The following is an 11845-nucleotide window of genomic DNA, read 5'->3' on the forward strand; positions in this document are numbered from 1 at the left end:
GTCTTGCATGTCTCAGCATAACGGGTTCCATGCGGACGGCGCCAACTAGAGCGCTTGAGACTCTGAGCCTTCCGCCTCTGGACCTCGTTGTGCAATTCGAGGCAATGAGGACTGCATACAGGCTATACGTCCTCGGCGAACTACGTGCTGGCGAGACCGGTCACGCAAAAATTTGGTCACGGGCCATACAGGAATGTCCTCTCCTTCTGATGGGCAGTGACTGCATGGCTCCAGTGACTGTGGACTGCGAGGGATTCGTGACGCATATTGCAGGCAGAGAGGAGTGGCAGCATTCCAACAGACCTGCATTGCTAAATAGGGGGACCATCTGGTACACAGATGGCTCCAGAATGAATAACAGAGCTGGATCAGGGCTTATTGGTGGGATCCCACATACCAGTAGGGCATACTCGCTGGGGGAGCACGCCACTGTCTTCCAGGCCGAAGTATTCGCTGTATTAAAATGCGGACAGAAAATCCTAAGCTGCGGACACCGCAATACAGTCCACAAAATATTCCCCCTTAGAAATTTCAGTTAAATGGCGCACGTGTGAATTATGAAAAAGCTTTTGCGGTCAATCACAAGGGGCGCTGCATGTCATGACAAGTAACACGTGACATATTCTAGCTAAACCAGGCTAAAGAAGTAAACAAAGCCGCCATTATGTGCACATTGCCCATTATTCTGTTTCCGTCATATTGTCTTGTGTTGATGCGTTAATTTTTTCGTTTTTTGTTGTTTTGTGTTAGTTTTGAAAGGGGTATTTTGAAAAAATCAGACTGCCTTAGTGCTTACATTATTGCGTGTACAGTGTTTGTGTTAATTGCTGTTCATTATGTATAATGCTGGTGAAAAAAGACCTTCAAAAAAGAAGTGTTGTGTACCTGGTTGTTTGGACAAAGAAAGCAGTCGCTTTCGTTTCCCCAATAAAAACAATAAGTATTGGGTTGATATGTGGTTAAAGAAAATAAATAATCCAAAACTTATGACCATGTCTTTTGATATTTTATATCAAAATTGTGTTGTGTGTGAGAGACATTTTCTGCCTGAACAAAGACAATATGGTACAAGACGAGGGCTTACGCCAAATCCTGTCCCAGTTTTATACCTCACTGATAATACAGGTAAAAAGAGTGATTATTGTATACTGTTAATTAACTAACTAAATTACCTAATTATTAAAGAAGAGTCTCATGAGCAAGAAGAGCTGCCAGAGCAACAACAGAGGCAACAACTTTTGCAATTGCCTGAACAAGTTTCTGTTCCTATTGAAATGGATTGCTTACCAGGTCCATCAAAAATAGATGGTAGTTTATTTGGTGAACATTCTCATGGTAAGTTAAACAAAGCTTAAACATTTTGACTGTGATATCACTCACAGAGTAAAATTTTTGTAATTTTTTTTTTTATTAATAGATATCTCACATGTAGAAGTTTCTGACCATATTGTCAGTTCAAGTGGACGAAATAATGATCAGATCGAGGATCAGGTTCTAACCACATCTCCAAAAATTCAAAAACGTAAGCCATATATTTTGTTAAAATAACACAAAAAAATTAAAAAAACCTGCAGCTATATAATAATATAGGAACATATCCAAAAAGGTAAAAGAACATTTATTCATTAGCTCATATAAAAACCTTGTATGTGGGGTTTGTTCCAAGTTTGGTATTTGCTGTCTTGCTTTTAAATTAACAATACTATAATATTTAGCTGCTTAACCTTTTGGATAATATTTATGTATCACTAGCTTTGTGCCTGTGGCTTCATTTCATTAATTTCAATTTTTTTATCCCAACCTTAACAACCCTTTTTACCCCTTTAATTAATGAAATTTAAAAAAAAAACCTTAAATTCATGTTTTATTATTTCATATTGAGAGGCTAAATACATAATTTCATTCATTTCAAATTAAAAATGACCGAATTTTATAAATAACTTCCATCCCCTGTTTCACCCCTTTAGGGGTTGTATTTCGAAAAATTCCTTCTTAAATGACACCTACAGTATAAAATTAATATCCTCTCAAAATTTCAAAGTTCTATCTTTAGTAGTTTAGGCTTGGCGTTGATGAGTCAATCAAGACATTGCCTTTTATATATACATATACATAGTAACTTAATAAAATAAATTTCTTATTTTCAGGTGTTAGTAAATATGGTATATTAAAAGAAGTCAATATTACAAGACAGAAGTTTTTAACTCCCAAAGCCAAACATTTTTATAAAAAAATTGTTGAAAAAAGCAATAAGCTTGCCAAATTAAGCCACAAAATCAAATCATATGAAGCTCGCATTCAAGCTGCTGAAAATTTAGCCAATTCCCATAAATTTGAAAAGTTAATAGAGCATGTCAACCCATTGACATATAATTTTATTATGTCTCAAATTCGAGTTCAGAAACAGAAGCCCAAAGCCAGAAGGTATACTCTCTCAGAAAAAGTTTTAGCTTTAACAATTCTTAAGGCAAGTGGTAGAGGCTACAGATTGTTATCCAAAATTTTTACTCTACCTTCCAAAAAAACTTTGACAGAGTTGTTAAGACAGATACCTTTCCCATGTGGCATAAACAAGGCACTATTCGAAAGTCTGCGGGAGTCTGTAAATAAAATGCCACCCCAGGATCGTATGGCAATCTTAGTTTTTGACGAGATGGCCATTGACAGTTTGGTTCAATATAATATAGGTGAAAATCAAATTGAGGGGATACATGATTTGGGGAATGAACACCGGAAACCTGAAATTGCAGACTATGCAAATGTCTTCATGCTAAAAGGCGTTTTTAAACAATGGAAGCAACCTATATGTTACACTTTCAGTGCAGGCCCAACAAGGAGCATTGCAATAAAGCAACTTATTGTTGAAATGATAAAGGAATGTCAACAAATTAATTTGGAAATTGTAGCCACAGTTTGTGACCAGGGCAGCGGTAATTCAGCAGCAATTAATATGTTGCTTGAAGAAACAAAGAAAATGTTTCTTAAAAAACAGGAAGAAAATCAGAATATTGGATTTATAGTAAATAATCAAGAAGTAATTCCATTGTTTGATACTCCCCACCTTATGAAGGGATTGAGAAATAATTTATTGACTAAGGACCTTAATTTTGAAATGAACAATAAAAAGTGTGTTGCAAAGTGGAGGCATTATGAACAATTATACTTAATAGATTCGGAAAATCCCAATGAAAAAGTTTTTCCAAAATTAACGGACCAGCACATTATGCCGAATAAAATTAATAAAATGAAGGTGAAGTGTTGCACGCAGCTTTTTAGCCACCAAGTAGGGTCTTTGATGAAAAGAATATTGATGTGGAGTGAGTATACTGTTTGTTTTTTAACCATATGCATATATATATTCATTTGTATATTTTTTCAGAGGCACAAGTTGACTTGGATCCTGATGCAATTGATACTGCAGAGCTGACATTGTTTCTTGACAAACTTTTTGACAGTGTCAACTCCAGCCACAGATCAGCACCTTCAGGGAAACCTTTGAAAGGAGGACTGATCAAACAATCCAATCATGTAGAATTTTGGTACTATTGTATTAAGATATTAAAATCTATGAAATATTACTGCCCAAAAAAAAATAAATTTGAAAGGGTGCCTTCAGTGACAAATTTTATTAAAACTTTAGAAGCTTTTATTTATTTGTCCAAAAAAGTTTTAGAGCGGTTTCCTAAGAAATATATTTTACTTAGGGTATTCCAACAGGATGCACTTGAAAACTTTTTTGGATGTATAAGAAATTATAGTGGGAGGGAAATTAATCCCAGTGCTTCTCACTTTTTAACATCTTTTAAAGCACTAATAATAAATAATTTTATGTCTGTCCATTCACCTGGTTCAAATTGCGAGCAGGACGAAAGTTTTGGTTTGTTGGGCAATGTAAAAAATTTTTTTGAAAACTTACAAAATAGTGAATATATGCCTGGAATATTGCCACTTGACAATAGCGACAATATTGAAATACCTCCGTCTATTATATCTTATAGAAAATCAAAGATTACGAGATGTATCCAGGTATATATTGCTGGTTTTATTACAAAAAAGTTTTAAAAAAAAATAAAATGTAATACTTGCCAGGAAAAATTACTATTTCGCGAGCATGATGCTGACACAGATTTTGTTAGTGCAAGGCAGTATGATCATTCTAAGTTAACAAAACCTGGAACATTTTTATCTTTTTTAATAAGCCAATCAACTGCCCGATTGTTTTATATAATTCCCAGGGTATGTCATTTAAAAAAAATATCAATTGTTCTCGAAAAAATTTTACTCAAAGAGCAGCACCTTCATTATAAAATGATTAATAATGACTGTCATTTGAACAACGACATTACCCTGATGAGATACATAATTAGGTGTTGCCTTTTCTTTTGGACAAAACAGGTGAATCGCATAATAAAGGGAAAAGATTCAATGTTTGCCAAATACCTGAAAAGGAAACCTAATGCGATATTGGTTGACCCTTTAAAAATGCAGGCCTATAAAAAACTCAAAAAAAAATTGAAAAGAAACAAAAAATAAAATATATTGTGTGGTTTTTGTGTAAATACCTATGTAGTTTATAATTTTTAATATTATTTTCATATTACCTCTATTAAAACAACGACATTTGACAGCTATTTTGGCAGTCAAAACAAGGCAATTTTAGACGAATGTAGTGTTGCTGGGACAAAAAAGGCCCATATTTTCCCTAGGGATAATATGAACTCATTCTTTCCCACTAAATTGGTTTTACTGGTTTTTACTTTGTTTTTATACTGACAGACATGTCATTTGTAACCTTATTTTGTTATTGTCATTAAATTAAATTAAAAATCGATCAGTTTCAAGAAGATGATAATATGAAAAATAGTATGTGTCCCCAATTCAATATAGTTTGTATGATTGTATGTATGTATATGTACAGGGTTTTATAGGTATTTTATGTCAAGTTTAATAACAATTATATTCTTATGTATGCTTTATAATAATATACAAATATTTACAATTACATTTTTGTTATTTATTGGTATTAGTTTTAAATTATGTTTTTCTTATTACTTCTTATAATGCGGGTTCTGTGTGGTAGTTTTTACTTTAACGTTAGTAATATATGTATATATATATATATATATATATATATATATATATATATATATATATATATATATATATATATATATATATTTTACTAACTGAAGGTAAAAATATAACATCAGAAACTTAAAGTAGGTGTCAATTTGAAGTTGAGTGAAAACTCTCCTGAAGAGTTTTCACTCTCAAATTGACATCTACCTTTAAAACAAACTTAATTTTAAATTTACGCGCCCGCCATACGTGAAATATAGTTATGCGGTCAGTCGATAGATGGCGCTTCTATCAGTCCTATTGTCTAACGTTTGACAGTAACTTCTAAGGGGGTATATTTTGTGATACAGTCGTATCAATATGCTCGGACAGCAGAGCTGCCATTAAGGCTATCACGGCCGCAAAGGTAAGCTCCAAGCTTGTACTAGAGTGCATAAAAGTCCTGAAAAAACTGGTACAGGTTGGATTCAGGGTCCAGCTCGTCTGGATACCTGGCCATGCAGGCCATGCAGGTAATGAACAAGCGGACTCTCTTGCCAGACTGGGATCCACGAATGTGCCGATGGGGCCGGAACCCATAGTTGGTATCGCCAAATGCGTTGCGGTCACATCAATGAAGGGTCTGCTGGACAAGTGGACCCACCGAAGATGGACCGAGTCCCCTGGTATGAGACAGGCCAAAGCGCACATAGGTGGGCCCTCTGCCTTTCTCACCAAAAATCTACTACGCCTAAAAAGACGCGAAATTCGGCTAGTGACAGGTCTTTTAACCGGTCACTGGCACTTAAGAAGCCATCTCCATACTATCGGTATTGCGGACAACCCGGAATGCCGATGGTGCTGTGAGGAGGATGAAACCGTTGACCATGTAGTCGGGGACTGCCCAGCACTCACGCGCGCCAGGTTCAAATACTTGGGTAACACTTTCAGTGTACCGAGCGACTTTAAGTCCTTCAGACCAGAGAGCCTTATAGGTTTCTCTAAGGCCGTTGGGCTCTGGTAACCCCCGGTGGGGCATGACGGGTCCAATAGGAGACCTATATGCACAACTGCCTTGGCAGCCCACTGTTTCGTCAATTCAATTCAATATTAATATTCTAATTCTACATGATACGTACTGCCGTTTGTGTTTGTAGGTGTATGAAAATTTTTTAAGAAGAATTCTTGTTTCTTTCAATTGGTTCACAATTAGTTTTTACAATACGCTTCGCGTTCTTACGTTATTGTAAGAACGCACCGACAAAAATTGGTGGAGGTTCCGACTTGCGACACAAAAACGCTAATAACTTTTGTTCTATGGCGAATTTTTCTTTCGGGTCTTTACTCTCATCCTTCCTGCATATAACGGTAAAAAAATTTTTTATTAAATTAAAAACGGTGAGAAAAATTATTAAAACGAAAAAAAATTAAAACGGTGAAAAAAACGGAAAACGGTTTTTTGACGAAAAAAATTTGATTAAGTCGTTGTGGAAAACTGACCAGGCCGATTTTTCTAAAACTCATTGACGTTAAAGGCCTTTATATAAAGCAGCTCCTAAAGGGCGCTTTTTAAGATAAACCCTTTATAAGTCGGATTTTCCTGTGTGATGAATTTTGAACTTTTTGCGCGGTACCTCGCGGACTTAAACGGCTGTGGGGCCTAAACGGTAATGTTCCCGATAATGCGAACAAAACAGCCCTTTTCTACGTAAATGTAGCTTTCTTTTTTATTAAAACTATTTTTTTTAAAAGAAACTCCTTCCGAGATAAACGAGCTCAAACTTAAAAAAACAAACGAAAAAAAAAAGTGAATTATTCGAGAAATAAATTTTTTTCTACTTCTAAAAATTTTTTTAAATTTTTTTTGGCAACACCGTTTGAAAGCTTAATCCTTTAGGATTAAATAGAGGTATTACTCATGGCGCTAGGTATTATACAGGGTGAGCTGTGTTAATAAATATGAACCTCTTTTTGAGCCTTTTTTTGACCGATTTTTTCTATTTTTCTTAATAACTGTTTATTGGCGGCACCTAGAGACTTCAAACTTTCAGCGTTTTAAGAACTTTTTAAATCCTATTTTTCGACATACTCTACAACCTTCTACGTAGAGTAGTTTTTGCTCTACACCTTTTTTTAACTTTGACGCTTTATGCCGGCATACCTATGACACCTACGAAAACCATTTTTTTTCTGAAACCACCTACACGAGACACTATCTGGCTATAATCCACTAAAAACCGTTTTTCTTCAAATGTTTCCGTTTTTCCGCAGCGCGCTGTTATTTAGGAAAAACCCCAAAAAATAAGCCGTTCCAATCAACCAGTCATACCCTGGAGACACAGGGAGCCAGCTCATGGTACAATATAGTTGGCGGTCCAGCACCCAATTGACCCAATGTAAAAGCATACGGACGATGTCACCACAGAATAAACGATCTCACAGAAGCGAAGGCTTAGCCCTTTTTACCGAACCGGTTTTTTGTTCAGGCTCCTCCCATTTACCCCCATGCTAACGGGTACAACTGTCGTCGCCCACGTGGGATATCGGGTCATAATTAGTGTATTAGTACGAGCATTAGTGTGTATATTTGCGATATTTTGTAATTTGCTGTTTTTTATTTTATTTTTGTTAAGTAGGTATTACACATTACCTTGTTTTGGAGTTTAACTCTGTGCTCTGTGACTTTGTTTTTTATTTCATTTGTGTTGTGCTAAAAACTTTAAAAAAAACACTAAAATGCCAACTTTTTGTGCGTATAGGGGTTGTTTTGCCAAAAGCGTCGCTGGAAAAAGTTTATTTTCATTTCCTACGGATATTAGAAGGTGAGCAATAACAATAATAAAAGAAAGTAGGTATAGAAAAGTTACATTATTATGTATTATTCATTATTATTATGGTTGTTTAAAAGCTTTGAAAAGTTCAGAATATTCCCTAATTAATTTGTCGTGCCATGCAAATAAATACAGAATAAACATTATTTAATTTAATAAACATATATGTATATACCTAAACCATATGTATCTATGTATGTGTACATACGTGCAGGTACATAACATTGTACATAGATAAAAATATTAAGGTTGATTTAGGTATACAGTATTTTTATGTGATAAAGAATAATGACTTTAATTTTCAATTATCTGTCTTTTTATGGACTGGTTTACCCATGCAAGTGCATAATATAATATGACCTACTTAGTAGAGTTACTTTTTTAGTATTATAGCAATAACAAATAACAACATTTTTAAATTCATTACGTAAAAAGTGCTTAAGCCAATCTCTCTAAGGTCTCCACTTTCCAAAAAAATTCGAAAATGTAATTATTCTTAAAATATCCTTAATTATTATTCTTATTACAAAAATGTTAGACATAATATAATAACTAAACTGTTGAGGGTAAGTAGGTACTATAAAAGATTTAAAAAAATATAAATTATTTACTCTTTCTATCTCATAATTAAATAACACAATGTATAATTTTTCAATAATTTTTTTAATATGTACACGCATTATATTATCATGTAAATACATATGAACATATAATGTAGATATTCAAAACTTATTTCATTTTTAGGGCTAAAATTTGGTTGGAAAGTTGCAATAGGATGGATTTATTGCCGAAGATTGCAGATCTATATAAAAATTATAAGATATGCGAGCAGCATTTTGAAAAAAAATATATCAACCAAGGCAATGAAAGAAAATGTTTGTTGAACAATGCGGTCCCTACACTATTTCCGACTCTTAAAAGAAAAGTTGTGGAAGAAGAGGATGATAGTAAAACTAATATTTCACATCAATTTTTAAAGAAGATTGTGATTTTGTCAGGTTGGTATAGCTATAATTTAATAATTTTTACTTCATGATGTTGTAACGCAGGGTAGCAAAAATATCATTTTTTTTTTTAAAAGTACTTTTACCTACGATTAAATCATATTTATTTACTACGTTACTGTGTGATTGTAGTGATTAATTATTATTTTGTTGTATTTTTTTTCTGCTTAAATTGTTAATTTTAATATTGTTAATTTCCTTTGCATGTATAATTACCAATTTTTTTTTGGAGTTTGTAAGAATATAATAATTTAAGAATAATTAAATAAATAAATAAATAAATATATTTATTTTTTAACAAATGTAACAATTCCTCCTTTCAAGCCTCCTTCCAATTTGACCTTACCTCAGATGACCTTACAGCAACCTTTATTGGAGCCTTCTTTTGATGTGGCCACTGGTAAGTATTCTAAAGTTTTTTTTTAGATTTAGGTACAACTTTTTCAAGTCATTATAAAGCATATACAGTGAATTCATCTTATAACGCAATATTAGGCATTTGACTCCAATACGAAAGTTGCGTTCATTTTAAAATGGAACATAGGAAATATCAAATAAGAAATTTAATAATTTTGATTTTTTTAAATAAAAGGTTTATTTAAAATTTATTTTCCTTCGTATTTTCCATAATATTTATACATTAAAATTCCTATGTTCCATTTAAAAATGAACGCAAGTTTTGTATTGAACACAAATGCCTATGTTGCGTCATAAGATGAATTTACTGTATATCTAACTCTCAACAAAAACAAAACTGCTCTTATTTTCTAAGCTTAGGTAATTAAATTTTATCTATTAACAGATATAAATATGGCTTCTTCGTCTTTGATTGCACCTATGATGATGACCTCGCAGCCTTCCTTAAAGCCTTCTTGTGTGACTAGTGGTTAGTAAAATTGCATTAAGCTTTTTTTTATGTTATCAAAGAGTTGATTAGATTTTTTTTCTAGATCCAAATACCTCAAAGGACCGTTTTAAAAATTCCCCTCCTTCTGAGGAAAAAACGCTGAAAAACCTAATTTCGCCTACCAGCTGCACCCAAACAGAGGAAGCGTTAAGCAGAAACACTCCCCGGAAAAAGAAGCTAAGACTTAAAATCAACCATATACGGAGGAAGAATAGAAAACTTAGTTTTAAAAAAGAAGCATCAACAACCAAAAACTGGAGCCTTGAAGACTTTAATAATATGTGCGATCATTTTCTTAGCAGGACCGTGTCTCAAATTGTCAAAACACATGCTGCTTTGAAGGATAAGAAACCATTGGCAAGAAGGTACACTCCAGAATTAAAAGAATTTGCGTTAAGGTTGTATTTTTTGAGTCCTTCAGGATACAGATTTCTGAGCAAAATTTTTACTCTACCAACAAAAAGGTCTTTACAAAAAATGACTAAAACAATATCTTGCAATCCTGGCCTAAATAATGATTCAATTTATAAATCTTTGAAAATTAAAGTAAACACAATGCTACAACAAGACCGACTTTGTATAATATGCATAGACGAGATGTCAATTAAATCCCAGCTTTGTTTTGACACAGGATATGACAAAATTATTGGATTTGAAGATCTAGGATTTGAAGGAACGGAAGGTGTTATATGCGAAAACGTCTTGGTAATTATGGCTCGAGGTAGTTCGTCAAGTGAAAAGGTGGGTAAATTAGTCATTCACCAAAAAACATAAACAAGCAGCCTCTTCAGTACATTTTCGAATTCTCTTTTTTTTTCCAACTTCGGATTTTCCATAAAACTTTTCCAACTTTCTCTTTTTTTTTAATAAATCTTCCTCGATAATATTATTTTTGGCCTTGCTATAATTATTTAAAAGGATATTTAAAAAGGTGTTAATACATTTTTTATTAAGTCTTGATAAGTTGTTACCACAGTCACAATTGTATTTATCCATTTCAAAATTTGCTACCGCAAGTGTTATAAAAATGATTTTGTAGGAAAATTCAGTGAAATTTAAAAATGTCTTTTAGTATTTTTTAGAATTAATAGCTTAAAACAAAGTGTACATGGTTATAATTATATTATTAAAATAATCTTTGGCATACTTAAGTCATATCTTAAATCATTATCAGATATGCTTATTTCGTTATACAACAACGAATCATTAAATGTATTAATAATAGTATTAGTAGTGGTACTGTTAAGACTTGAGCTTTAAGTGTTGAAGTATCGGTTGTATTTAAAAATTCTTTCAAAACGAATTTTCCATTTGGGCCCCAAAACGCTCACTGTGCAGTATTATTGCAATAGTAATATTGCAATAATATATATAATAATAATATTAATAGTAATATTGCAAAGAGAGGCGCGAATGGCGCGATACGCGATTCCCGCCGGCCACTAGTGTGACGCAATCATTGTGGAGGGGATACAGTCTCCGACCCGATAGACTGTCGATGGTCCCGGCCAGATGACGTACCCGCGGGGTTTTCGGTATTGTGGCGGCAAATTCAGCCCATTTGCGTTACGAGTTAGAGTAGGAAAGCGAGAGTTTGAGAGAAGGATGGAGGATGTCTGGCAACAATTATAAACGCGTCGTGTTCGTCTCGTGATGTCATGAGTTATTTTATTAATGAATTATTAAGCACAGCATAAAGAAACCAGCAGTCGCACTCCGCTCGAAAATGTAAGCGAACTAATAGCATCCTTAGCCATGCCGCAGCCATGTTCTCCGGATGCCGAGCTCACTGTTTATCGAACTGTGTTCATAGGTGTATCGCCTAGTTCAGCGCCGTACTTAGTGACTATTTTGATAGCGTTTTTACAAAATTTTCTATATCGTCGTTGTTAGATGTAGAAATGCGATTTTTATTTTTGTTTAAATATTTTGTTAATGTATGCACTTTATTAATATTAAAAAATAAATATTTGTACTATGTAGGTATTTTTATTTTACAAGATAAAATATCTAAAAAAAATTTTAAGTCCGGCTCTAGCTAAGGC

The 11845-nt window shown here is 33.5% G+C and overlaps 1 long non-coding RNA gene across 1 annotated transcript; it reads left to right on the forward strand.

Moving 5' to 3' along the window:
• Positions 1–9155: 9155 nt before the first annotated feature.
• Positions 9156–10282, forward strand: LOC126746728 (uncharacterized). The gene is made up of 3 exons (XR_007663966.1): positions 9156–9293; positions 9696–9779; positions 9844–10282. It is a non-coding gene; the product is annotated as an uncharacterized LOC126746728 (long non-coding RNA).
• Positions 10283–11845: the final 1563 nt, after the last annotated feature.

The sequence above is a fragment of the Anthonomus grandis genome, chromosome 18 (genome assembly GCF_022605725.1).
Source record: "Anthonomus grandis grandis chromosome 18, icAntGran1.3, whole genome shotgun sequence".
NCBI lineage: Eukaryota > Metazoa > Arthropoda > Insecta > Coleoptera > Curculionidae > Anthonomus > Anthonomus grandis.